At 37.3% G+C, this 5,446-nt stretch overlaps 1 protein-coding gene across 2 annotated transcripts in view; it reads right to left on the bottom strand.

The window, feature by feature from the left end:
- Positions 1-5,446, bottom strand: part of Mob3 (MOB kinase activator 3) — an 86,563-nt gene that overhangs the window by 6,195 nt on the left and 74,922 nt on the right. The gene's annotated exons all lie outside the window — the stretch shown is intronic.

The raw sequence follows: 5,446 nt of genomic DNA, 5'->3' as shown, positions 1-5,446 counted from the left end.
GCCAAAAGTGGAAGTAAGTTGATCGATGCACTCCTGTCTTGATAATCCACGTCGAAAGTCGTAATAAATCATGGCATGAAAATTTTCACGAGTTAATTCCATTTTTTCGCTGAGACACAATTTTCAAGTGACTGTAAACAATACAAATCGCGCTCAAATAACAAAACGTTCTGAAGAAAGTTATGGTAAAAAATGTCAAACTTTCTAGTGGAAACGTCTAATGGCACCTGACAACACTCAGTGTTGCCAAGGCTCAAAATATAAGTAGTGCCCCTCGTAAAAGAAATATTGATTCGATGTGATTGAAGCAATTATATTTGAATTTAATCAATACAAGAGAAAGGTAATTGTTAACAAGAACTTAACAGAACTTAATGTATTGCTCTGAATGCAACATCAAACATTTAAATTATTCAAATCTATTAGTACGTATCGTATAAATAATTAAAAATAATTAAATAAATCATTCATATAGAATAATCTTTTACACAGCTTATTCTAAACTTATCTGTAACGATTTTATATTGTCGTTGCAAGATCTTACGACCACACTCGGCTTACACACATTCGTTTGCACCACTAGAAAAAAGGGTCGAGCATTCAATCTCTTAAAGTTGACTGTCGTAAGATAACGCCATCTAACAAAATTTATTATGAATCCACATGTCATCTATCGTGAATAGGCTTGATGCAAATTATCACTTTTCCAACAACAATCACCTGTTGTTTTGTATTTCTTACAACAAATGGGAAGAGGCCAAAAAATAATATATACTGTACTATTTCGTAAGAGTTTTTTTTCAATTGTGTTATTATTTGCATTCGAATTTTTGTTAATTGTTTAAATGATAATATAAATAAGTCAAGGACTCTTACAAATTCAATAATAATATAAAAATATACAGAGAAATAAGATTCGAATTTTCTAAAAAAGAGAACTTACAAATATTATTAGTAATATTAAAATACATACATAAAAGAATCTATAAATGTCATTACGTGTTTCGGCTCTTGGATTGAGCCATTCTCAGATGAAACAAAATTTGCAACCTTATAAGACAGATAGATACCTTCATTATATCCCCTTAGGATTACATTATACATTTACTTATACAAAACACGCATCTTAAATTAAGGTAACCTAATTAACAATAACTTAACTTAATCTACACTACCGACTCTCTTTTTCTCCCTCTCTTTGACCTTCGCTTCCGCTTTATACCCCACAACAATTTTATGGTTTTATCTTCTCTATTTAAAACTACAATTTTATCTCTTCCCTGCAGAGTCCCCCCCTTCTCGCTCTCATTCTCTCTCTCACTCCCACTCTCTCCTCCACTTTTCTTCTTTCCTCCCCCACCTCCCTCATTCTACCTTCACCATCTCCTTCTTCCCCTGAGATTCGATCTATTACCTCCTGCCAACTCCCTTCATACCCGGGGTGATCCCGATTGACCACGGCTCGATTAGACACCACCAATCACAGCGACTGGTGCTTAGGAGCTTTGTAGTCTCAAGCGTTGTGAATGGCTCGTGTCCAATTGAGCCGTGTCCAACTGGGTGCCACCCCTTCTTTTCCTCTTCTCCTTCCCAATATCACCCTTCTCTAATCTCATGCTTTAATCTACACCTCGTTACCCTTCTACATCTCCCCCCATCCTTTTCCTAAATATACCGGTACCCCCTCCCCCTTTGACCATCCATATCACGTATACCTTGCTATCCTTATTTTTTCCCATTTTTCTTCCTTCTGCATTTCCCTATCCCTTTTCTGCAGCTCTTCAAACTTAATCCCTCCCTCCAACTTCCCTCTTTGCTAGCTTCCTAACTCTATCCCTGTTTTCAAAAATTTGCCCTCTTTACCTCTCTCTCTAACCTCTCTATCATGCTATTCATGCCCCCTTCATCCTTCGCCAGTAACACTATATCGTCCGCGTAAGCCAAGCTATACACCTTCTTATCTACTAATTTCACCCCCCTCCCCCGGAATTTAACCTTTCCCATCTCTTCTTCTAAGTCTGCCGTCAATACGTTAAACAACAAGGGGCTCAGCGGGCACCCTCGCCTTACCCCCCTCTCCGTCCAAAAACTTTCTAATAATCCCCCTCCCCCTTTTTGCTCTCACTCTACTCTTCGTTTCTCTCAAATTCTCCCTCACTTTTTCCACCAGCCCTTCCTTTTATCCCCCTCTGCCTCAATGCCTCTACCAACACTCCCCTATCCACCAAATCAAACGCCGCCTCTAAATCTACAAATAAAGCAATCAATTTTCCCCCTTTCTTCCTTACCTGTTTATTAATTAAAAAATTCAATTCATAAACGTTATCCATCGTCCGCATCTCCTTCCTGAAGCCTGTTTAATTCGGTGGAACTAATCCCTTCTCTTCCACTTCCTCCCTCAATCTTTCCGACTACGCCGCCGTATACACCATATACAGAGTCGGCATTATCGACACTCCCTATAGTCTCTTACCTCCTCTCCCTGTCCTTTTTTCCTTACCGGCATTATCACTCCCTCATTCCACTCCTCTGTCCATCCTTTCCCTTTCCACATACCTCGTTACATACCTTCCATACCTATTCCTCCGTACCTTCTCCCCTACTTCTATATCTCGTTCTGAATCCCGTCTACCCCCATTGCCTTTCCATCCTTTAGATTCCTAGTCATCTTTCTTATTTCCTCCCTACTTAGCTCCATTTCCATCTCCTGCCTCCCTTCCTCACTTTTTCCCCTTACCACTCTCCCTTCCACCTCTCCCAACAATTCTTTGAAATACTCCTCCCACTCTCTCATTCTCCTAATTTTCCTTGACTTCACATTCTCCTTATAGTCCCTTTTTTCTTTCCCGTACTTCTTTCTCTCCTTCATCTCTTCTTCCCTTTGCCTTTCATCCATTCCCTTAATTTCCTTCTCACTCTCGCCTTCTATTCTCTACATTCTCTATCCCCTTCCCTTCCTTTCTTTACTCCTCTCCTTTTCTATTCTTCGCAATACCTCTCTTATTCTCTCTTCCATTTCCTTCATACTCTCCTTCCCATCCCTTCCTTCCATTCCATTTTCCCCAAATCTCTCTAAATATTTCCCTACCTTCCTCATCCCATACTCCCCTAATTGCCCTTCTCCTTCTCTCTCCATATCCATACTAACATACACTCCCACCATCCTTACCCTATTACTATCTACTTTCATCATTCCCATCATCATCCTCTCTACTTCTTTCTTCCCCCCTTTCTCCTCATACAAGTCCCTTTTAATGCTCATCACCATTCCCCTCATTGCCATTCCTTTTTTATTCCTCTTTTTTGCGGCCTCCATTCACCATAATTGAGTACCTCCATCTCTTATATATGTCCACCCCTTCTCCTCCACCCACGTTTCCATTAACACCATTGCATCCCATCCTTTCGAACTAGCCCAAAAATCCCTATCCTTATTTCTTAACCCTGCTACATTCCAAAATGCTATCCTCACCTCTTTCTCTTCCCTAACTCTTTTCCCCTTTCCTCCCTCTTCTTCCCTTAGTCCTCTGCCTATTTCCCTCTTTCACCCATCTCTCTCTCCTCCCCTGCCCTTCTCTTTATCCTCTCACCCCCCTGTTATACCGTTTTACACGGTACGGGATTCGGAATCCAGCGAGGATGACTTCAGGCGGTTAAACAATAAGAACACTATGCACTTTCTTTAAACTACTTTTAATAAAGAATTTTCTCACTCAAACACTTAGTTGAATTCGTGATCACCTTTACATTTTTCTCAGATAGACTTTTACGATTATTTATACGGACAGAGTGATGTGATGCATTCTTCTTTTTACAATGACTCACGTCTGCTTCACATCTTTACCTTATATCTCTTGCTCTCCTCAGCTGTCCTTGCCGAATCAGCGCTTCCTCGTCAGTGTTCTGATTATCAATCAAGGATGCAACGGCTGAGTTCTATCGATTGCTTACGTAATTCCGGCCTTGCGCTTCTTCTTTCCTTTTCGATATGTTTTTAAAATATAAATTAATATTTCTTAATATGTACACATTCTGGAACTTGTGCAATGGCACTCATGACATCCCTCCCCCCTTAGAAAAAGGAAATGAGGAATCGAATTTCTTAAATATTCTAATACAATTATGTTTCCCGATTTTACAGATATTATACAATCGTTTCTTACATTTATACTTATTTAATATAGCATAGCGTTGGTGTGAAATTGTATTTCTGTACTTATTCTTTTCTGACTGTTATTTCTTGGTTTATTCATTATCTTATTTTTTATTATCCAAACAACTACACCGATCACGCTAGCTAGTAATATAACTAATCTACCTGATCCTACAGGATAAATAAAATGTTTATTAATGAATATATTCTGGTTATTATCTGGATATTTATCTATTACATCAATATTTAGACTTAGTTTTGCTAATTCTTCGGGATTTTTTATTATTTTTTTCAATGGAGTATGCTTTGGGAGGTCTAAAGTATTCTTTTTTTTAATAGTTAAGATTGAACTCGGGTAAATGAGACTGAATGTCTCTAATTGAAAGTTTGTCTTCAAGATAATATCTAGTGTCGTTAGTTTGCAATTTCCTTTTAGTTTAATTTTGCCTATTATGCTTATCTCGATTTTTTCTTCTAATCCATCGTCACAAGTAATGGTATATTCTTGATTTTTATGGCTGAATACAGCCACGTTCTATCCTCCGTTAGCGTGATACATAACGTAGTACTCGCAAGGACATGTCCATACTCGCAATTCCGGAGTTGCCCTGGCATGTTCGCAAAAATTTGTACTTCACATTGTGCGTCTACTTGTATATAATATATTGGAAAATTTTTCTCGCACGTATAACTGGTTACATCTTGGATGCATTCCTTCAACTTGTTTTTGCGTAGCAACATGTAACGATTATTTTCTTTATCTAATGCTATTACTGAATGCATTATTTTAATAAATTTGAATACATTTGATTGTTCGTAAATAGGTAATGGCATTGCCCTTATTATTGTTTTATTATATAATGTTCGCTTTAGCCTTCGATATAAATACGTTGTGTCAGAACATACGAGACAGTTTCTCGCAGTTCGTTCTAGCTTTCCTCACATTAACTGTTATCAGCGTTAAAAGTACAAAGGAAAGAAAAATATGTCTTTGATAAAGTGTGCATTACATTTAGTGATACATTTTAATAATTCTACGCAGGTATTACAAAGTTTTTTGGAATTAATTAATTGAGTGATTCAAATCAATAACAATAAATTATTAATTTATCAGTATCAGGTAATGGTGCGTCGATTTATTGGGATGATAAAAGATTATCACTAAGGATAATATAATTGTTAATTTCACTTATAATGTAAGTAGTTATATCATATTATGTTAAAATAGACTATACAAGTAAATGTAATTTTGAACTAATAATTCGTTAATAGTTAGAGCAGACTTGTTTTCAT

Source organism: Trachymyrmex cornetzi, unplaced genomic scaffold (assembly GCF_001594075.2).
Source record: "Trachymyrmex cornetzi isolate Tcor2-1 unplaced genomic scaffold, Tcor1.1 scaffold144, whole genome shotgun sequence".
In the NCBI taxonomy this organism is placed as follows: domain Eukaryota; kingdom Metazoa; phylum Arthropoda; class Insecta; order Hymenoptera; family Formicidae; genus Trachymyrmex; species Trachymyrmex cornetzi.
The sequence above is the reverse complement of the archived record's forward strand: the minus strand, read 5'-3'. Positions and strand labels throughout refer to the sequence as shown.